At 41.7% G+C, this 23,086-nt stretch overlaps 11 non-coding genes across 11 annotated transcripts; 4 read left to right on the top strand and 7 right to left on the bottom strand.

The window, feature by feature from the left end:
• Positions 1-4,156: 4,156 nt before the first annotated feature.
• Positions 4,157-4,228, bottom strand: trnaa-ugc (transfer RNA alanine (anticodon UGC)). Its single transcript has one exon. It is a non-coding gene; the product is annotated as a tRNA-Ala (tRNA).
• A 407-nt stretch (positions 4,229-4,635) lies between these two features.
• On the bottom strand, positions 4,636-4,717 carry trnas-aga (transfer RNA serine (anticodon AGA)). Its single transcript has one exon. It is a non-coding gene; the product is annotated as a tRNA-Ser (tRNA).
• A 417-nt stretch (positions 4,718-5,134) lies between these two features.
• trnas-aga (transfer RNA serine (anticodon AGA)) lies at positions 5,135-5,216 on the top strand. The gene has a single exon. It is a non-coding gene; the product is annotated as a tRNA-Ser (tRNA).
• A 1,085-nt stretch (positions 5,217-6,301) lies between these two features.
• On the top strand, positions 6,302-6,383 carry trnas-aga (transfer RNA serine (anticodon AGA)). The gene has a single exon. It is a non-coding gene; the product is annotated as a tRNA-Ser (tRNA).
• A 2,719-nt stretch (positions 6,384-9,102) lies between these two features.
• trnas-aga (transfer RNA serine (anticodon AGA)) lies at positions 9,103-9,184 on the bottom strand. The gene has a single exon. It is a non-coding gene; the product is annotated as a tRNA-Ser (tRNA).
• A 3,683-nt stretch (positions 9,185-12,867) lies between these two features.
• trnas-aga (transfer RNA serine (anticodon AGA)) lies at positions 12,868-12,949 on the bottom strand. Its single transcript has one exon. It is a non-coding gene; the product is annotated as a tRNA-Ser (tRNA).
• Positions 12,950-13,319: 370 nt separating this feature from the next.
• Positions 13,320-13,391, bottom strand: trnaa-ugc (transfer RNA alanine (anticodon UGC)). The gene has a single exon. It is a non-coding gene; the product is annotated as a tRNA-Ala (tRNA).
• Positions 13,392-15,838: 2,447 nt separating this feature from the next.
• trnas-aga (transfer RNA serine (anticodon AGA)) lies at positions 15,839-15,920 on the bottom strand. The gene has a single exon. It is a non-coding gene; the product is annotated as a tRNA-Ser (tRNA).
• Positions 15,921-16,336: 416 nt separating this feature from the next.
• trnas-aga (transfer RNA serine (anticodon AGA)) lies at positions 16,337-16,418 on the top strand. Its single transcript has one exon. It is a non-coding gene; the product is annotated as a tRNA-Ser (tRNA).
• A 3,145-nt stretch (positions 16,419-19,563) lies between these two features.
• Positions 19,564-19,635, bottom strand: trnaa-ugc (transfer RNA alanine (anticodon UGC)). Its single transcript has one exon. It is a non-coding gene; the product is annotated as a tRNA-Ala (tRNA).
• A 760-nt stretch (positions 19,636-20,395) lies between these two features.
• Positions 20,396-20,477, top strand: trnas-aga (transfer RNA serine (anticodon AGA)). The gene has a single exon. It is a non-coding gene; the product is annotated as a tRNA-Ser (tRNA).
• The last annotated feature ends 2,609 nt before the right edge of the window (positions 20,478-23,086 follow it).

The raw sequence follows: 23,086 nt of genomic DNA, 5'->3' as shown, positions 1-23,086 counted from the left end.
GAAGCGTAGCCGTTCTTCACTGGCCACCACCTCCCCCCGCCGAAGAGCCTTCCACCTCAACAGCTACAGCATCACAGCCAACCCCCCCTGCTGCTACTGTCTCCAAGACCTCCCCCGCTGCTGCCAGAGGTGGCAAGGGGAGAGCAAAGAGAGGAAGGGGGGGGGGGGGGGCAGGGGAAAAGGAAGAGGGAGCAGATCTCAACACACTGCTTCCACCAGCAGCCCTGAGGACAGATGGCACGATGTAGATGAGGCAGATGTTGATCCACCACAGCCAGTCTTCAGGCCTGCCAGAGCACCTGGACCACAGGTGTCATCCACTGCATCCTACAGTCCACTGCAGTTGTTTCAGCTGTTCATGTCTTCCTCAACGCTGCAAACAATTGCAAACCACTCAAATCCGTATGGTACTAAGAAACATGAGGAGAAAGCCAGGCCATGGCATTTGATCACATTGCAAGACATGTACTCTTTCCTGGCACTTGTGATTTACATGGGTATTGCCAAATTCTGCTCACTCACGGACTACTGGAGGAGGTCCGAGCTGTAACAGCCTGCAGCTGCCCACCAAGATCATGTCATGCAGGAGATTTCTGGCCATCACATTCGCTCTCCATCTCAGTGATCCAAAGGTGGATGCTGAGACTGAGAAGAAGAGAGGAACAGCAGCCTTTGACCGGTTGTGCAAAATCAAGCCACTGTACAACAGCATTAGGGAAGCCTGCTTGAGCAATTTCCAGCCATCACAGAACATCTTGATAGATGAGAGAATGGTGGCATCAAAGGCCAGAATTGCAATCAAGCAGTATATGAAGGACAAACCTACAAAACAGGGATACAAACTGTTTGTCCTGGCAGACTCCCTGTGTGGTTACACCTGGAACTTTTTTGTGTACGTTGTTGGGCACAGGCTAAAAGTTATTTGTGGATAACTTCTACACAAGCCCCACACTTTTTAGGGACCTCCTCCAAAAGAAGATAAAGGCTTGTGGCACTATCCGGTCAAACAGGATTGGCTTCCCAAGAACCACAGTGAATGCCTTGCCCAAAAACGCTCCCAGAGGAAGTGGATCAGAGTTGGTGACCTGCTGTTTGTGCAATGGAAGGACACGCGGGAAGTGTTCATGTGCTCTACCATCCACAAAGCCTTTGGAGGAGACACTGTCCAAAGGAAAGTGAAGGGAAATGATGGACAGTGGTCACGCATGGATATCTCTGTTCCAGCAGCAGTGAAGGATTATAACAAGAACATGGGGGGAGTGGATCTCTCTGATGCCCTGATTGGGTACTACAACGTGATCCACAAGACAAAGAACTGGTACAGGACTTTTTTCTACCACTTTGTCAACATTGCAGTCGTGAATGCCTACATCATGCATAAGGAGTTGGCCAAGGCAAAAAAAAAGAAAAAGCTCTTACCCAGAAAGCATCCCGGGAGACACTTGTCTTGGAGCTCCACCACCTCCCCCTGCTCCTCCTGGTGCTTCTCACAAACCAATGTACATTGCAGGTGACAGCACGGCTGGTAGGCAGAAGTGCAAGCACTGCCACCAGAAAACTCCTCTGAAGTGTGTGTCCTGTGATACACCATTGTGCCTGAAGCGTGATTGCGTCAATGCCTGGCACGATCTGAATAACCTGTGAGGCAATGACCCCTTCTTGCTTCAAAGCGCTTCTGTGCAACAATTGTAAATAGTTTTATGTAAACAGTTCTGGATGTGTGAATGTGCAAAAAATATTTTCTCACTGTACTTTTAGATATATATTTTTACATGGTGCAATACTTTTGTATTATATTTTACAACTTAAGTATTTTTTTTTTTTTGTCAATTATTGCAATTTTTTTTTTTTACTTTTTTTTGTACTTTTCTTACGCTTTTTACTTTTACATATATATATATTTTTTTGCTTGGTGCAATACTTTTTTTATTATATTGTACACATGTTTTATTATATTGTACAAGTTATGGTGTACAAGTTGGTAAATTGATGTTTCTTATTTGTACAATTGTGCTCTTCTTTACCAGATACAGCCCTTCAAAAAGTAAAGAAAACTATTTACTATGAAGTTATTTGGTTTGACTCTGTTCTTCTACCTAAATTGTTATGTTTGGTATGTTTTTCAGTCACATAAAAATCATTTGGATAATGGTAAGCCCATTTGGCCACTTTTAGAGAGGTTTTGGATAACTAAGAGATGACAAATGGCCATTTGGAAATCCGCCTAGATATTACCCTACAAAAAACATTGCTAAATACTCATTTTTTGTTGTTTTTCCATCTACTTTGAACCTGGATTTGGTCAGGCCTGTGGCTGTGGCTCCATTGAGTTTCCAGGCTGAAATACCACAGCCACAGGTAACTGTCTACACTCAAAAAGTAATTTTTCTTTTAGGCGGGAATGAAATTGCAATTTCCACTGTGAGCTAGTGTTACTCAGTGTCAGTAACATGAGAATATCATTAGTTACTCTGAGTAAGGCAGTTTCAGTACTGTGCTGTTGGTGAAAGCCAGACTGAAATTTATCAAATATATTCATTCCATTTACCACCTCCAGGATTTGCTTAGCAACCACCTTTTGAAGAATTTTAGAGGGAAAGGGTAACTTTGACATGGGTATACTGTTCTCATCTAAGGTAGAATGAAACAGCTAGCTAACTCATTCCTCCAAAGAGCTCCTCCAAAGAACAGGCTACATGTTGTGTAGTTTCCTTGACAGGTAACTCAGGCTAGCAATAGATAAGTACACAAATAAAATAAACAAATATAATATAAAATAAGGTAATTTAAGTCTAATATTAATATGTATTTACTCCTCAGGTTCCTAAACAAAAACTGGCAATGCCACAAGAAGAAAACAGAAGACGGATGGATTACGATTGCCAACCTCCCTAACATGTGTCCTTCAGCAACAAAATGGCTACACCTGCCGTCCAACAGGAAGTTACCAAAATAAAAGCCCAAACTTCAAAAAGGGATAAATCAAGGCCGGGTTGCTCAAGGAGGGGCTGGATGCTGGCATGCTTAAAATAGTCCAGGAAACAACCAGAGGTGAGGTATGCATTGATAATACTCTGCAAAGTGGGGGCAATGACTCCAATGACCTCTTTAAGAGGGCGTCTTTGACTGTGAGATGCAGTGTTTCCCACACAGACGCGCAAAATCTAATTGGTCAGTGTACAGAAATTGAACTCTGATGCGCGCATCACGTCATGGTTGTCATTTGGAGATACACAGAGAGCAGACCAGCAGCACTGTAATCAATCCACAGAATCTGCCGGTGTGGAAACAAACATTCCACAATTTGCTCCAAACTCGCCTGTGTTAGTAACAGATTAGTAACAGAGAAACAGTATGACTTCTGCTGCCCTACAATCTTTAAGTGTAAGTAACGTTAGTACCTTGTGGTATTTAAGTAATGTTGCTGGTAACAATGTTACTAGCCTGATATTCAGACTGAATGGCCATTTCGTTTCCACTCCATTATTTAGTCTGACATTGCTTCCATGTTAGCCGTTTTCTGTGTGGAGGGAGGGGGTTGATTTTCCCTGAACCAATCACTAGTGACTGACGTATCCATCCGCGCTGACGTTATTTTCACTGTTACACTGATGCTGGGCGTATTTACTAACTTCACCAAGAATGTTGGTCGTTTTTGACAAAAATATCATCTTTGTAAAGACAATATGTTGGTTAAGGGGTGATTTCAACAAATATTATAATGCCAAAACACCAATGAAAAACCATTGCACGAACAGTTTAAACTTTAGTCCCGCCCTCAAAAGTGCTGATTGGCCCTTGAATTGAGCAACACCAGACCCTGAAGAGTGGGCGGGTCGCGATTCAGGAGTCTGGAATCAGGCTAGGTCTGTACAGGATCTGTCCTTGTTTCCTTCTCAATACGCACTTAGCGTTGTAGGACTGGTCAGAGACAGTTGTTATCTACGATCACTTTTCAGAGCGTCTTAAAGATGCTTTTTGGAAACACAAACTAAAGAGGCTTCATAAGATGGATAATACAATCATCTTACACTAGAGATGCTTTTGGGGAACAAGGCCCAGTATTGTACCAGCAGAACACCAGGATGCATGTCAACATTATCACTGTACTTGTTTGGTCTCCTACAGGACTTGTCTTCTTAAACAGAAAACCTTCTGGAGATGCCGGGGATTGAACCCGGGGCCTCATACATGCAAAGCATGCGCTCTTCCACTGAGCTACATCCCCCTGCTAAAAAGCAACATGTGAACAAGGAATGAGGAAATGTTAGTCCTACAATCATAATTTGGTCAATATGCCACTGCCATGAAGGCACATGAATTCTCTCTAACAGTTTGTGAGGGCGGTATTACTCTCTATTCTTAGTGTTTTATGGTCTCACGGGAGGACTGTCATGGAAGAGTTAAAGAGTGGTTACCAACTGTTACACAGGATATCCAACCATGTACACTGCATGTTTTCAACCTTTTACAGTAGAATTTAACAAACAATCAAGTACAGTATATTTTTCTTTGTCATGAGAGGGACAACAGATTCCACTATTTTGTTGTCACTCCACTAACATGGCAGCATTTCCTACAGTTAGCATTTGTAACTGCTCTCCAAACTTGCCATTGTTATCATACAAAGACTAACGTTGTCGGCAGGATTCGAACCTGCGCGGGGAAACCCCAATGGATTTCTAGTCCATCGCCTTAACCACTCGGCCACGACAACTCACACTAATGACAAAACCGACACATAGAAATCAAACTTGGCGTTGAGTGTTGTGATAAACCAATTCTTTCTGGAGTATGGATTTTAACAGTGTTGGTGTATATTCACACTGGTAAAAAAAGGTTTAGCCGCTGTAGTAGAATTATGTATAGAAACCCCTCAAATCACCATTTGCAATTTTATGCAGTTATTTGAAGCTCTATGACTATTTGAACAGCCCAGTGTTGTCAGCAGGATGTAAACCTACGAGGGACACAATAGATTTTTAATTCATCGCACAAACCTCTCAACATACTATTGTGCTTTAAGTTTATCAGCATTTTAACTCCTCCACAAACACCAAGGTGCTCAAATATGAGTAAGTATGGGCTGAGAAATGGCAGGTTGCTCTTCTATGTGTAAGTCTTTCTCAAGTGAGTTGTCGTGGCCGAGTGGTTAAGGCGATTTACTAGAAATCCATTGGGGTTTCCCCGTGTAGGTTCGAATCCTACTGACAATGGTCATCTGTTTGCATACAATAATGCTGTATGATAGAGTGTTTGGAGATTGGCTACCAGTGTCAACTTTAGATAATGCCTCTGTTGGAGAAGTGCCAACAAAATTAGACAAAGGAAACATAAGGGTGCACTTCAAGGGTTGTCAAAATATACTATGCAAGGCTGAAAACATTCAGGAAGGAAGATATGCTTACATTAAAATCTCTACTTTTTTGTCACTCCTCCAACATGGTTGCATTTCCCTCAAAACCATTGGTAACCACTTTTTAACTTTCCATGACATTAACCATCTATTGAGAACGTGAACCACCACAAATTGACAGTAACACTGTATACCATATTTCCTCTAATAGTGGCCGGTAGTCAATTAAAAGCCGGGTCTCCGATAATGTCCGGGGCCGTGGTCAACACAAACAAATAAAGGCCGGCCCCAAATACAGGCCGGGGAAAAAAACAAAGGAAAAAACAACGGTGGATACCGGTAAACTCCTGGTGCCTGTTATATAATGTAACTGTAGTTTGTAGTAACGTACAAGTGCCACAAGAGGGTAGTATGCCACAAGATGGCTCGGCCGGCAGAAATATGAGCAAATATACTTATCAAACAGAGGGAATTAGAAACAAAGGCCTGTCTCTAATATAACCCTGCTTCCAATAAAGGCCTGGTACCCTCTGCAGTTGAGGTAAATAAAGCCCAGGCCAATATTAGAGGAAATACGGTATATCTTATGGATAATTCACTTTGTGTGAACAAGTGGTTTGTGAGATGAACAGTACAGACTGTGTTCAGTCCCACAGCTCATTCATGGAGAGAGTTGTTGTGTATTACAGGTATTACATGAAACACTTAATGTTTCAACCTTTGCTTGATTCCCTATCCAAGAAAAGGAAGCTGTATCAATTATATGCAACAATGTTCTATACACAAGCTTTGATGTAGTTAATCTTTAACAGTTGTAACTTTTAAACAGTCAGAAATAACATGTATCTACTATAATATACTGTGCTGTCAGGCCATTAATAACAAAACTGAACTGAAGCAAAGAAGTTTTATTAGAATTAATAATATAGTGTGCTCACATAGTGAGTTGTCGTGGCCGAGTGGTTAAGGCGATGGACTAGAAATCCATTAGGGTTTCCCCGCGCAGGTTAGAATCCTGCTGACAACGACAGACTGTTTTCATCATGGGGAGAAACAACACTGCTTGCTTGACCGTACTGTAGACCAGTGGTTCTCAATGCGGGGTCCCGAGCAAATTGTTAATCTTCACCATTATTTCATTTACAACAAGTTAACACAATTAGAGAATGTAGAAGAGTCACTGTTTTGATCATAGTTTCACTGATATCTCTCCACCTAAATACAGGTAGTCATGGGATTCTGGACAAAATCATATTACAATTACAATTTCCCATTTGGCAGATGCTTTTATCCAAAGCGACGTACACATGAGATTTTAATACAACACAAGCAAGGATCTAGTCAGGAGAGAACAATGAGAGTAAATGATCTTCCTGATGTTGTACAGGGCAAATTGACACGACCGAGCAACAGAAGCCACATGCTCCTTGAAGGTTAGTTGGTCATCAATCATGACACCCAAGTTTCTGGCAGACTTTGCAGGAATGAGCTGAGCTGATTCAAGTTGGATACTGATCTGTTGTTGTACAGAGGGACTGGCTGGGATGACAAGGAGCTCAGTCTTTGACAGGTTAAGCTGAAGTTCCGTTCCTTCATCCATGCTGAGATATCGGCGACGCATGCCGATATCCGTGCCGAGACTGTGGGGTCGTCTGGCGGGAACGATAGGAAGAGCTGGGTGTCGTCAGCATATTAATGGTATGAGAAGCCATGTCAGCGGATGAGTGCACCAAGTGAGGTGGTGTATCTTGAAAAGAGAAGGGGTCCAAGCACTGACCCTTGAGGTAACCCTGTGGACAAGCAGTGGGATTTAGACACTTCCCCTCTCCAAGACACTCTAAAAGAGGTAGGACTCAAACCAGCGGAGAGCAGATCCTGAGAAGCCAAGCTCAGAGAGTGTGGAGAGGAGGATTTGGTGGTTAACCGTGTCAAAGGCAGCTGATAGGTCGAGCAACATTAGAACTGAAGACTGACCGGCAGCTCTAGCTGATCGCAGTGTTTCCACTACAGACAAGAGCGCAGTCTCGGTAGAGTGTCTGTGTTTGAAGCCAGACTGTTAGGATCATACAGGTTGTTCTCAGAAAAGAATTCAGAGACTTGATTAAAGACTGTGCGCTCAAGTGTCTTGGAAAGGAAGGTGAGGAGTGAAACCGGCCTGTAATTTTCAACCTGAGATGGGTTGAGTGTAGGTTTCTTTAGCAGCGGGGTAACCCGGGCTTGCTTAAAAGTGTAAGTGAGGAGTTGATGATGTGCGTGACTGCAGGGGATGAGTGTGGGTGAAATGGACTGCAGGAGTTTGGAGGATTTGGGGTCCAACGGACAGGTAGTGGGACGAGAGTCAAGCAGAAGTTTGGAAACTTGCTCCTCTGTAGGATGAGAAAATGAGAGTGAGGCCCTGAGCTGGCGGCGGCAGACTGAGCTGGTCAGGCTCAGAGAACTGATGGCAGAAACCTTATCAGTAAAGAAGAAGGCAAAGAGGTCAGCAGTGAGCAAAGTTGGATGGTGGTGGAGGGTTGAGGAGTGTGTTAAAAGCTGACAATCTAACAATAAGAATATTCTCAAATTTGGGTCAGAGAGAAAAAATCTCATCAAATGGGGGCCCTAATATGGACTAAATTAGAGGTCCTTGATATGAAAAAGGTTGAGATTCACTGTTGTAGACTGTTTCTGTCACACAAAATACCAACAATCACTTAGATGGATTTTCTAATGCGATGACTTGGAACAGCCCACTCAGCAGCCCAGACAAATGTGAAGCTTCGAATTTGATTGGCTGTTGCTGGCCATATGCCCAACCATCAATATACTACTATACCACCATCGCTGAGGAGAAACAGCACTCCTGCTACAGTCAGAAGTTTATGTCAGGAATTCAACTGGAAGAGGAGAGGAGAAGAAAAGAGGAGCAGAAGGAGGGTACAACAGCAAACAAACAGAAGAAGAGAAGAGAGATTTTAACGCCCAGTGTGTAGAGGACACACCTGCCTCTGATTATCACCTTATATACTTGCAAATGAAAGCATCCCCTTGTTGTCAGCAGGACTCAAACCAACACAGGTAAACAATCACGGATGTGTAGTTAATCTCTTTAAGCACTCCTGAGACAGCAATGAAGACAACAATGAAGTGAATTAGAATTACATACAAGTGGTAGCCATGGGGAGTCTGGGGTAATACATGGACTAGGGGATGTGGAATACAATGGACTAGTGGATGTGAATACATGGATACATAGGGGATGTGCAGTATACTCAATATTTATTTTTATTATAATTATTGGTATACAGTTATCAGCGTGCATTGTAAATGTCTGCCTGGACTGCCTAGATATTTATGATGGCTGCTATAGATGATTTTGGATTATTGTGGTTTCTGTTTATTGATGCGCTTTCAATGGTTTATATGCTCAGGTATAGTTATCAATATGCACTTTAAATGTCTGCCTGGACTGTGATGGTATTTAGGATGGCTGGTATAGATGATTTGGATTATTGTCATTTCTGTTTATTTGATTTGATGTGTCTATATGTTCTGTGTTGTACCACAAATTGCCTCTTGGAGGACATTAAAGTTTTCTAAGTCTAAGTTACATGATGGCTGGGCATAAGACCCTGTCAAATGCAAACTCTGAAGTCATCAGGGTTAGAAACTCCATTAATGTGTTTGTGGTATTGTGAATGTTTGGGAACTACAAAGCTCTTTGTTGTGCTCTGTGTCGGCTGTGAAACCACGATGAAAACAGTCAGCGTTGTCGGCAGGATTTGAACCTGCGCGGGGAAACCCCAATGGATTTCTAGTCCATCGCCTTAACCACTCGGCCACGACAACTCACACTGCATACACACAGAAGAGAAAATTGCCACCTTCCAACCCATACGTGCTGCTCTTTAAACACCTTGACTATATTTGCAGATGAGTTAAACTACTGATAAACTCAAAGCACAGTAGTGTAAAATCATGACAGCTAATGGACAGAGCTGCCATAATGTGGATTGTTGGTGTGAAGTGGCCAGTTACCATAAACGGTTGGTGTTTTGTTCTCTGGTGGAAGGTGACCAAGTTACTAAAGAGTTCATGTTCAGATCATCATGAAAACGACACGTGATCCAAAATCAACAAGTGACCATCTTCCTGAGATAAACGACAACTTTCTGAAGTGCAGATCCTAGTGTTGGTATACAATTTTTGAACGCCGGAATTTGGTGTTACCGTATTTCCTCTAATATTGTCCCGGGCCTTTATTTACCTCAACTGCAGAGGGTACCAGGCCTTTATTGGAAGCAGGCTTATATCAGAGACAGGCCTTTATTTCTAATTCCCTCTGTTTGATAAGTATATTTGTTAAAGAAAAAAAGTCAATTCCCACACACACGTATCACCTCTGCATTGATTTATTTAAAAAAAAGTCGACGTTTCGGTCACAAGGACCTTTCTCAAGACATATCAATCATAAAGTGACATTAGTGCTTAAATACAGCCCATGATTGCATAACAGTCCACAGCTGTGTTGGAGGTGTGTCCATGATCCCACACAACAGCTCACTCATTCAACATTCCCTCAACTGTCAAAACACACAATATCTACAATCATACACATTCAAAATCCCTTTGATATTATTAACCAGCAAAACATTTTTTTCTCTGGTAAGTGGTATATATATATATAAGACATAGCCCAAGTCTATAGTATACAAATACCTCATGGGGTCCTATAACTTCAAAATCATCCATGTACAAATACCAAAACACATTTTCGGGAAGACATGCCCACCCAAAAAAACAAAAACAGTAAAACAAAACAACAAAAGGCAAAAGAAGTCCATCTCTATGTAAAATAGTTTATACCATGGTAGAAAAAACTTTTTATATATAAAACACGCAGGTCAGTTATAAAAATTTAGGGGATTTGACAGTAGGTTGGATTTGCTGTTTTTGTTTTTTTGGGTGGGCATGTCTTCCTCAAAATGTGTTTTGGTATTTGTACATGGATGATTTTGAAGTTATAGGACCCCATGAGGTATTTGTATACTATAGACTTGGGCTATGTCTTATATATATATATACCACTTACCAGAGAAAAAAATGTTTTGCTGGTTAATAATATCAAAGGGATTTTGAATGTGTATGATTGTAGATATTGTGTGTTTTGACAGTTGAGGGAATGTTGAATGAGTGAGCTGTTGTGTGGGATCATGGACACACCTCCAACACAGCTGTGGACTGTTATGTAATCATGGGCTGTATTTAAGCACTAATGTCACTTTATGATTAATATGTCTTGAGAAAGGTCCTTGTGACCGAAACGTCGACTTTTTTTAAATAAATCAATGCAGAGGTGATATGTGTGTGCGGGAATTTACTTTTTTTCTTTGGAATTGGATCTTCGGGGCAATCGATTCCCACACTTTTGTGCACCACAAAAGAGACAAAGCAAGTGGTGTGCGTGTTGCCTTCAACTCGATAAGTATATTTGCTCATATTTTAGTATGAAGCCTCCTTGTTTTCTGATCTGCTTCTGTTGGGGTACGTTAGGTAGCCGTTTTTTTGTTTTTCCGATAATTACCGCAATCGACGACAGCATGCTCCAGAGACTTCTGCCGGCCGAGCGGGCCAACTTCCGGTTAGCCCTCTGCTACCTTGAATGGGGATAAAATAATTGAATAGTGCGGCTCTTCTAGACTTTACTGTTGCATGGGTCACATATGGTACTTCAAATGTAGCTCCTGCCATCTTGTGGCACTTGTACTTTACTACAAACTACAGTTACATTATATAAAAGGCACCAGGAGTTTACCGGTATCCACCGTTGTTTTTTCCTTTGTTTTTTTCCCCGGCCTGTAATTAGGGCCGGCCTTTATTTGTTTGTGTTGACCACAGCCCCGGACATTATCGGAGACCCAGCTTTTAATTGACTACCGGCCAGAGGAAATACGGTATTCCCATTAAAGGCCCTATATGTAACAATGACACCCAGCATTTAAAATGGGTACTGCAGTCCAAAATCAAAACATTGGAGAGCGTTGTCTCCCCCCACCCCCTCCTCCCCAGACTCAAATCTCACGCGGGTTGCCAGGTGAAAACAGGAAGAAAGTAGACGCAGTTTCCATGTTCATAGATTGAAGAGCGTGAAGCTAATCAGTATGGTAGATAGTGGTAACATAGAAGACAGGACTCTGACTGCTGGAACTTCTGCACCAAAACAAAACAAGAAGCCTATAACAGACGAGGCTAAAAGAGCTAAGCGGGAGAGGGAGGGGAGCGCGACACCCGGAGCTCCCGGGAGCCCCGCGGATCGTTCGGGTTGAAGTTCCCGTTCCCCGGCCCCCTGCAACACGGCAGACTCCGGTACAGCTACTAAGCTACGGTATGTAACCTAGCCTAGCAAATTAGCTTCACTTTGTCGGTACATAGCCAGCCGCCGACAGACAGGTGGTACAGAAGGGAATTAAACTACGGTATCATAGTGACTTACATTTGTCAGCAGACCATGGTGTTCCTCATATCCAGTGTGTGTGCAGGTTGTAATCACGTTGTTTAGTCCGCATTTGGCGTCTGGTTCCGACGTCCTGTGTCCGGTTCATGTGTCCTGCCTTCTGCCAGCTTGATCGGCCGTAATCGCCACGTTTAATACAACTCCATACTCCGATTATGTTACTTGATTTGTGTTTAGTCAAGTTTGTTAGCGGTAGCATTTTCCATTAGTTGCAGCTCGTAGCATCAGAATAGTAAATGTTGGATAAGATATGTTCACAGTCTCCAGCTTTCAAATGCATCTCCAATATTTACCCGTATTTTACCACGGCTCTGGTCATGGAGCTTTTTCGAAAGAGGACGATGGATTTCTATTCCATCGCCTTAACTGCTCGGCCAAGACGACTCACTAGGCAAGCTCCCATATGCAGGGCCTATGGTCAGCATATAAATATTTTCGGTAGGAGGAACAAACTTGTCATTAACTTGCTGACGTTAACCTTGATGTGTTTCACATAGCAATAATCCTATAAAGAAGGTAAAATGTTCATGATGATCACGAACGGTTGGAACACAGTTGCCTGAGTGATGATTAAAGCATATAAAGCAGAGGTAAGCATGTTAATTCTAATAAAACTTCTTTGCTTCAGTTCTGTTTTGCTATTCATGGCCTGACAGCACAGTATAGTATATGTTATTTCTGACTGTTTAAAAGTTACAACTGTTCAACATTACTGTATTCTCTATAGAAGAGATCAGAGCAGCTGATCAACTACAGCCACAGAGCTGAGATCATATTCAAATGAACCTAATTAATTAGGTCTGTATGCCACTGTGGGACTGTACACAGTCTGTACTTGTTCACCTCAAAAAAAACTTGTTTTCTTCTCAAGTGCAGAGTAATTGGATATGTTCTTGTCTTTTTCTAGGGATAACAACAGAATCTGCTATTTTGTCGTCACCTCCAGCAGCATTTCCTATGGTGAGCACTTATCACCACTCTTCAACCATGGCATCATTATTGTATCAAAACACCTCCACGTTGTCGGCAGGATTCGAACCTGCGCGGGGAAACCCCAATGGATTTCTAGTCCATCGCCTTAACCACTCGGCCACGACAACTCACTCTGCAATCAACTTCAACACATAGAAATTAAAGACCAGACCAGCAGCATTGTACTCAATCCACAGAGTCTGCCGGTGTGAAAACAAAAGTGAAAATTAACATTGCTCCAAACTCGCCTGTGTTAGTAACGTATTTGTAGACGGTAACACGTCTACTGCTTCTCTACAAACTTTAACGGTAGGTAATGTTATTACCTTGTGGTATTTAAGTAACGTTAGTGGAATTAGGTAATTGAACTGTGTCGCAGTGCTTCAGTGCATTCGTGAAACGAGGGTCAGTATTGTACCAGCAGATCACCAGGCTGCATGTCAACATTGTCATTGTTTGGTCTCCAACAGGACTTGTCTTCTTCAACAGAAAACCTCCTGGAGATGCCGGGGATTGAACCCGGGGCCTCATACATGCAAAGCATGCGCTCTTCCACTGAGCTACATCCCCTTACTGGGAGGCAGTGATACAGCAGACCTGGAAAACATCAGCTGCACGTGAACAAGGAATGAGGAAATGCTGGTCATACAATCAACAGAGCTGAGATCACATTCAAATAAACTAACTTGGTCAATATGTCACTGCCATGAAGGCACATAAATTATCTGTAAGAGTTTGTGAGGGAGGTATTACTCTCTATTCTTAGTGTTTTAGGGGGTGCATTCCATTTGGCCAAAATGCGTCCTCTCCTCCGTCCTTGCGGCCTCGTCTCCTCGCTGACTCGGCATCCAAAAATGAGCCGCCATCATGAAGGACGTTCCAATTGGTCAAAAAAACGCATGAAGGATCCTTCATGTCTCCTCGGGTGCATTGTCTCGTGTCTCCTCCTCCGTCCTCGCGACCTCATCTCCTCGCTGACCCGGCATCCAAAAATGAGCTGCCATCATTAAGGATGTTCCAATTGGTTAAAACACGCATGAAGGATCCTTCAAGTCTCCTCGCCTCCATCCTCCAATAAGGCGTGGTCGGAGGATACTCAGGTGTATCCTCGATGCGGAAATAATGAGTGAAGTCAATCAACCATTAGCACGTGCGGATATAAGCCCACCTCCATACCATCAGAAAACGTGCAGACATTGGCAGAAAAAACATCCACAGGTGTAAGTAGCCCCAACTTGTTATATATTGTTCAAACAGAAATAGCAGAGGTTTTAAATGTTAGCCGAACATTTGTTAATGAAGGGTTATACGTTAAAAGTTCATATACTGACAGATCTGTTGTAGTTGTAGGATGTCAAACTTTTCCCAAATAGGCATCAGGAAATGATCTTAAGGCTTGAATGTGATTATAGGGACAGAGGAGACACGCCAGCTGATCCTCCAGAGCATAGAGAGGGTGAGTGGGGGGCAAGTAACGTGAATTTTATATGGAGTTATTTTATAGGATTTATCATTAATATGAATGACATTCCATGATCTAATAAGCCTGAATGAAATCCGTTCATTAGGACATATAGAAATAGCCTATAAATGCACACATGCAACTCTTTTACCATGCGCTCCCTCCCGCTTTAATAGACTCGTGTGGACCAGCAGCCGGAGTCAGCCGCTGTGCGCTCCCCATCCAGCCCCGATCCCAGTCCCCCTGATGAGCAACCGGGGCCATCAGATGCTGCTGCCCGCTCCCATGTGTGACCTCCGCGGCTTCCTCGGGTCCCCCGGCAGCCAAGAGGCGAAGAGGAGAGGGAGCTGCTGGGGTTTCTCCGGGAAGCGACCGACTATATTCAACTATATTAGAGACAATTTTATTTTATTTTTTTAATATAAAAAAATAAATAAAATTCAAATTTCTCTGCCTTTTAGGCATAGCCTTCCTCCATTTCCATTCTCACCATATTCATAACTGTGGTCACGGTGCGTAATGACCGTTGCCATGGCAGGACATATTTTCATCATAAAGGCCGGTATGTTTGTCTTTTGCTGGAATCACTTCTGTGTCTTCTCTGGATCACCAGCTGGTTTGCTGCGTTTGTTTGATGTGTCTCTCATTCAGTATTCATCATGCTTATGAATTGTGTTTGTGTGTGTTGCCATGGAATTTCTCTTCGGGAGAATAAATTCTTACTAAACCTCATTAACAGCATTTTGTTGTTTTAAATCGCACATTTTGCTCTTACAGCTAGATGTATGGTTATTTGGGAATGTATTTATTTATTTAGGACTAAAAAGAAAGCACTTTGGTTCATTGCCAGTGAGATGTCAAACAGCCACATGATCGTTGTCTAATCCAAGTCGCATAAAGGATAAAAGTTGGACAATTTGTATAGCACCTTTCTTATCAGTGCTACGAAGTGCTTCACAAAATTAAAATGTAGCATACAGCAGACAGAATAACAAAAAAACTGAATAAAAACAGAAACAGAAACGCTTTTTAGGCATTAGGATTTTTTTTAAGTGTTCTACCTTCATGAGGTAGACAAGGCTCACTAGAGGCTGGCATAATTTAGATGAATTAAACATTAATCTGAACTTTGTTAAACGTTTTTATGTGGATAAAACATGAGCCTTAGAATAATTTAGACAGCTGTCATCCTGCGCGGGAGGAGCCTCAACGCAACGCTTGACACGTCAGTTCAATATGGCGCGTGTGACGACGTTCCAATTGACAAACCGGGTTCACTCGCCTCCTCGCATCTTCTCCTCGTTTCCTCCGTGACCTTTCACCGACGAGGAGAGGAGGAGAAATCGTTACCAAATGGAATGCACCCATGGTGTCGGTGGAGGACAGTCATGGAAGAGTTAACATTCAAGTGCAGTGTAGTTGATCATTTGCTTGTCTTGTCTAGGGAGGAACAACAGACTCTACTAATTTGTTGTCACTCGACCAACATGGCAGCATTTCTATAGTTAGCATTTGTAAATGCTCTGCTGTGCCATTGGTATAGTATGAAGACTAGCGTTGTCGGCAGGACTCCAACCTGCGCGGGGAAACCCCGATCGATTTCTAGTTCATCGCCTTAACCACTCGGCCACGACAACTCACATTAATGACAAAACCGACTAGAAATTAAACTTGGCGTTGTGATAACCAATTCTTTAGTATGGAGTATGGATTTTACCAGTGTTAGTCTATATTCACAATGGTAAAAAAAGTTTAGCCGCTGTAGTAGAATTATGCACAGAAAGCCCTCAAATCATATATATATTTATACAGTTATTTGAAGATCTATAACTATTTGAACAGCCCAGTGTTGTCAGCAGGATTTAAACCTTTGAGGGACACAATAGATTTTTAATTCATCGCACAAACCTCTCAACCATCAACTCAACATACTATTGTGCTTTGAGTTTATCAGCATTTTAACTCCTCTACAAACACCAAGGCGCTCAAATATGAGTAAGTATGGGCTGGCAAATGCCGGGTTTCTCTTCTGTGTGTAACTCTTTGGAAGTGAGTTGTCGTGGCCGAGTGGTTAAGGCGATGGACTAGAAATCCATTGGGGTTTCCCCGCGCAGGTTCGAATCCTGCCGACAACGGTTAACTCTTTGCATACAGAACTGCTGTATGATGGAATGTTTGGAGATTGGTTGCCAGTGGTAGCTATAGAAAATGCCTCCATGTTGGAGCAGTGCGAACAAAATAAGACACAGAAAATGAAAAGTTTCTCTGCCCTTGAAGGGTTGTCAGATTATACTATGCAAGGCTGAAAACAAAAAGGAGCATGTGCTTACATTACTATTACTAAACATTACATTACTACTGGAACTACTAGAAATCCATTGGGGTTTCCCCATTGTGGACTGTGCGTTCTGTCTCAAACACAAAAAATACCAACAATCATATAAATTGATTTTCCAACGCGGATGACTTGGAGCAGCCCAGGCAAATGTGAAGCTTTGAATTTGATTGGCTCTTGCTGGCCATATGCCCAACCATCAATAAGGCCCAGGTTGAAAATAACCAGACTTTTCCTTTTAATGGGAATAACACTGAGTTCAAAAATTGTATTCCAAGACTAGAAATTCAATTTGCATTACTTAATATTCACAAATACATGTATGAATTTCTCAGGTGGATTTAGAAACAACAAATGTAAATCTAAACCTGCACAGAGTAGATGAAAGTAAAGTACCTTTTCAAAACCCAAAGATTCTCACCAGTAAAGTCTAATAGCAAAATAAATATTTCATATTTTTGTGACGTTAACATTTCTGACATTATCTTTCCCACGGCGCAGCCATGGTCATCACGAGGCAAATTCAGGTCAGGCAGTCAGTCAGTCAGTCAGGGACACGATGATGCGTTTCATCAAATGGCCTCTAGAGGGCGTTTTTGACTGCAAGATGCAGTGTTTCCCATACAAAGGCACCAAATCAAGTTGGTCAGTGTATAGAAATTGATCTAAATCGATCTCTGATGCACGCATCAGGTCATGTTTGTCATTTGGAGATAGACAAATGACAGCAGACCAGCAGCATTGTACTCAAACCACAGAGTCTGCCGGTGTGAAAACAAAAGTGAAACTTAACATTCTACAATCTGTTCCAAACTCGCCTGTGTTATTAACAGATTTGTAGACAGTAACTCGTCGTCTTCTTCTGCCCTACAAACTTTAACGGTAGGTAATGTTATTACCTTGTGGTATTTAAGTAACGTTAGTGGAATTAGGTAATTGAACCATGTCGCAGTGCTTCAGTGCATAGAATTGAACACCTGCGTTTTGGGTCTGTACAGGATCTGTGCTTGTTCACCTTGGGAGCTCTCTTAAGGGCTAAGATGCTTTGTGAATAGGTTTTATCTTTATTAAGATTTAATCTTACTTTTAAGGGAAAATTCTTAGAAAACGTCATCATTGTAATAATTTTCTTAGAATTTCACGGCTAGGACCAACTCTTACGTTAGACCTCCACTACCAGCGTCATGTCGCATTGCCATCACCGTTGTGCCAGCGTGACGTTCTCCCTGCTCCACAGAGCGCATTGACTTTTGAATGGATACACCAGAAAACAATCAATTCAACTATATTTCAATGAGGGAGAACGCGTGCGTCAGCCATCAAGAATTGAACCTTAGCGATTTTGTAGCTTGGACGCAGCCATTGGACGCAACGCGAACGCAATGCGATCAGTGGAGCATCTTTCAGTGCTGGTTAAGGAATCATTCCTTCGATGGCTGTAGTGGGGCAGGGCCGTTAGAGTACTAGGAAGCTTTGTGAATATGGCCCCAGATGTCTAGTCCACTTAGACAGATGACCAACATCTGTCTAAGTGGACTAGACACATGATCTCAGGTGAATGCCAAAGGTGGACAAGCTAGTGAAGGTGTTACAGGTACCAGCTGGTACCAAATAGACAGATAATAGTTTCTGCAAACAGGAGAAATAAATGAGACAGGGCAACTTCACTTCTGTTCATTTAGCCTCGCTCAGCAGAAAGAGTTTATTCACCATATGCAATATAAACCTTTTTCTTTTACTATATTGTTTCAATATGTTCATTTATGCAGTGTCATACTGTATGTCTCATATGAAAAAGACATATTCTCCAAAATAAAATACAGCCACACATGTTGTCTATTTCCACATTTCAACATTCAGTCTGTTTACTGAGTTATAAGTTCTGTTGGTTCAGCCAACCAAAATAAAATAATAACAATAACTGTTACACTTCCAGGTTGTCTCATGTAACCTTAAAATAAAACCTAACATACTGCTACTATTTGTATATGGCCATTAAGTATATGAGCTTAGAGCTTTTAACTTTACTTTTAACCTTAACCTCAAATCTACCTAAACATTTTAACAATCTTACACATTAGGAAAATATTATGAAGTCAACCCAAATGTTCATGGAGCCAAAAATAAAACTCTGATTGACGTGACTTGAATATCAAGAACAAAGCTGACTGTGGCGCCATCTTATAACGAACACGGCACACCGGAAAATCCAACTACTCAATTACACACAACCACATCAATGTATCCTTACAAGAATCTATTTCCTGGTTACTCAGATATTAAGCAACATGTTTATATAGCAAAACTTCGTTAACTTAGATTACTACTCCACAAACATGCAAACAGGAGAAATAAATGAGACAGGGCAACTTCACTTCTGTTCGTTTAGCCTCGCTCAGCAGAAAGAGGGAGACCGTAAAGCACCACTCCCGTCGTGAAGACCGTCCTAGAGCGAAGTAAAACGCCACACTGCCCCCGGCTGGCTACAATCTAGAATGTACATAGCGTACATAGTGGAAGCATGTTAATTACTCATGACATGAAGGCTAGAATGTACTGTATATAGTGTACATACTGTGGAAACACGTTGACTACACATGGAAACAAAAAACATTAACACAAATGTGACTACACATTGGTGGGCGTCATAAATGCAACAGTTCTCCTCTACAATTTCCCACGTTAGAACATTGCAGCTCCACCAGCCCACTGGTGCCCACCGGTCAGAGACAGTTCTTACCTACGATCACTTTAAGTCAAGATGCTTTTTGGAATCACCTCACACACTAAAGAGGCTTCGTAAGATGGATACCAGGATCATCTTAACCTAGAGATGCTTTTGGGAAATCAGGCCCAGTATCGTACCAGCAGATCACCAGGCTGCATGTCAACATTGTCATTGTTTGGTCTCCAACAGGACTTGTCTTCTTCAACAGAAAACCTCCTGGAGATGCCGGGGATTGAACCCGGGGCCTCATACATGCAAAGCATGCGCTCTTCCACTGAGCTACATCCCCCTGCTGGGAGGCAGTGATACAGCAGACCTGGAAAACATCAGCTACACGTGAACAAGGAATGAGGAAATGCTGGTCATACAATCAACAGAGCTGAGATCACATTCAAATACACTGATAATTAATTTGGTCAATATGTCACTGCCATGAAGGCACGTAAATTATGTGTAAGAGATTGTGAGGGTGGTATTACTCTATATTCTGAGTGTCTTATTTTCTCAGTGGGGGACTGTCATGGAAGAGTTAACATTCAAGTGCAGTATACTTGATCATTTTCTTGTCTTGTCAGGAAGAACAGATTCCACCAATTGGTTGTCACTCCACCAACATGGCAGCATTTGTAAATGCTCTGCTGTACAGATTGGTATTGTATGAATACTAGCGTTGTTGGCAGGATTCAAATCTGCGTGGGGAAACCCCAACGGATTTCTAGTCCATCGCCTTAACCACTCGGCGATGACAACTCATGACGCATAGAAATTAAACTTGGCGTTGAGTGTTGTGATAAACCAATTCTTTCTGGAGTATGGATTTTATGACTATTTGAACAGCCCAGTGTAATGATTATGATGTAAACCTACGAGGGACACAATAGATTTTTAATCCATCGCACAAACCTCTCAACCATCAACTCAACATACTATTGTGCTTTGAATTTATCAGCATTTTAACTCCTCTACAAACACCAAGGCACTCAAATATGAGTAAGTATGTGCTGGCAAATGCCGGGTTTCTCTTCTGTGTGTAAGTCTTTGTGAAGTGAGTTGTCGTGGCCGAGTGGTTAAGGCGATGGACTAGAAATCCATTGGGGTTTCCCCGCGCAGGTTCGAGTCCTGCCGACAACGCTTAACTCTTTGCATACAGAACTGCTGTATGATGGAATGTTTGGAGATTGGCTACCAGTGAAAACTATAGAAAATGCCTCCATGTTGGAGGAGTGCCAACAAAATAAAACACTGAAAATGAAAAGTTTCTCTGCACTTCAAGGGTTGTCAGATTGTACTATGCAAGGCTGAAAACATTCAGGAAGGAAGATGCTTACATTAAAATCTCAACTTTTTTCTCACTCCTCCAACATGATTGCATTTCCCTCGAAACCACTGGTAACCACTTTTTAACTTTCCATGACATTGACCATCTATTGAGAACGTGAACCACCAAAATATGTACAGTAATACTGTACATATATTATGGAGAATTCACTTTGTGTGATCAAGTGGTTTGTGAGATGAACAGTACAGACTGTGTTCAGTCCCACAGCTCATTCATGGAGAGAGTTGTTGTGTGTTAAAGGTTGAAACGCTGCATGTTTCAACCTTTGCATGACAACAAATAAGTGGTGTCTGTTGTTTGTCCCTAGACAAAACAAGAAAAAGATAAAGTATACTGCACTTGAATGTTAACTCTTCCATGACAGTCCATAAAACACTAAGAATAGCGAGTAATACTGCCCTCTCAAACTCTTACAGAAAATTACAAGAAAATTATTAGAATGATGACGTTTTCTAAGAATTACCTCTGAAAAGTAAGATCAAATCTTAATAAAGATAAAACCTATTCACAAAGCTTCTTAGCCCTTAAGAGAGCTCCTAAGGTGAACAAGCACAGATCCTGTACAGACCCAAAGCGCAGGTGTTCAATTCTATGCACTGGAGCACTGCGACACGGTTCAATTACCTAATTCCACTAACGTTACTTAAACACCACAAGGTAATAACATTACCTACCGTTAAAGTTTGTAGGGCAGAAGAAGACGACGTGTTACTGTCTACAAATCTGTTACTAACAAAGGCGAGCTTGGACCAAATTGTAGAATGTTAAGTTTCAATTTTGCTTTCACACCAGCAGACTCTGTGGTTTGAGTACAATGCTGCTGGTCTGCTGTCATTTGTCTATCTCCAAATGACAAACATGACCTGAAGCACGCATCAGAGATCGATTTAGATCAATTTCTATACACTGACCAACTTGATTTGGTGCCTCTGTATGGGAAACACTGCATCTCGCAGTCAAAGACGCCCTCTAGAGGCCATCTGGTGATGCGCATCATCGTGTCCCTGACTGACTGACTGACTGACTGCCTGACCTGAATTTGCCTCGTGATGACCATGGCTGCGCTGTGGGAAAGATAATGTCAAAAATGTTAATGTTACAAAAATCTGAAATATTTATTTTGCTGTTAGACTTTACTGGTGAGAATCTTTGGGTTTTGAAAAGATACTTTACTTTCATCTACTCTGTGCAGGTTTAGATTTACATTTGTTGACCCTAAATCCACCTGAGAAATTCATACATGTATTTGTGAATATTACGTAATGCAAATTGAATTTCTAGTCTTGAAATAACATTTTTGAACTCTGAAATTTAGTGTTATTCCCATTTAAAGGAAAAGTCTAGTTATTTTCAACCTGGGCCTTATTGATGGTTGGGCATATGGCCAGCAAGAGCCAATCAAATTCAAAGCTTCACATTTGCCTGGGCTGCTCCAAGTCATCCGCGTTAGAAAATCAATTTATATGATTGTTGGTATTTTGTGTGTTTGAGACAGAAAGGACAGTCCAAAACGAGGAAACCCCAATGGATTTCTAGTCCATAGCCTTAACCACTTGGCCACGACAATGCTCTATGCAAGCATACATATGCAGGGCCTATGGTCAGCATATAAATATTTACAGTAGGAGGAACAAACTTGTCATTAACTTGCTGACGTTAACCTTGATGTGTTTCACATAGCAATAATCCTATGAAGAAGGTAAAATGTTCATGATAATCACGATCAGTTGGAGTGACGATTAAAGCACATAAAGCAGAGGTGAGCGTGTTAATTCTAATAAAACTTCTTTGCTTCAGTTCAGTTTTGATATTCATGGCCTGACAGCACAGTATATTATGTTATTTCTGACTGTTTAAAAGTTATAACTGTTAAACATTAAAAAACTACATCAAAGCTTGTGTATAGAACATTGTTTGTTACATTTAATTGATATAGCTTCCTTATCTTGGATAGGGAATCAAGCAAAGGTTGAAACATGCAGCGTTTCAACCTTTAACACACAACAACGCGCTCCATGAATGAGCTGTGGGACTGAACACAGTCTGTAGTGTTCATCTCACAAACCACTTGATCACACAAAGTGATTTTGCCATAAGAGGGAGGTATTACTGTCAAGTTGTGGTATTTCACATTCTCAATAGATGGTTATGGTTTCGAGGGAAATGCAACCATGTTGGAGGAGTGACAGAAAATTAGAGATAGTAATGTAAGCACATGCTCCTTTTTGTTTTCAGCCTTGCATAGTATAATCTGACAACCCTTCAAGGGCAGAGAAACTTTCCATTTTCTGTGTCTCATTTTGTTGGCACTGCTCCAACATGGAGGCATTTTGTATGGTTGCCACTGATAGCCAATCTCCAAATATTCCATCATACAGCAGTTCTCTATGCAAAGGGTTAA

The sequence above is a fragment of the Centroberyx affinis genome, unplaced genomic scaffold, assembly GCF_046629955.1.
Source record: "Centroberyx affinis isolate AG114_WGS23_722 - 3 ecotype Tasmania unplaced genomic scaffold, CSIRO-AGI_Caff_v1 ptg004531l_1, whole genome shotgun sequence".
NCBI lineage: Eukaryota > Metazoa > Chordata > Actinopteri > Beryciformes > Berycidae > Centroberyx > Centroberyx affinis.
Note: the sequence above shows the minus strand (reverse complement) of the source record. Positions and strands in the feature narration are given on the sequence as shown.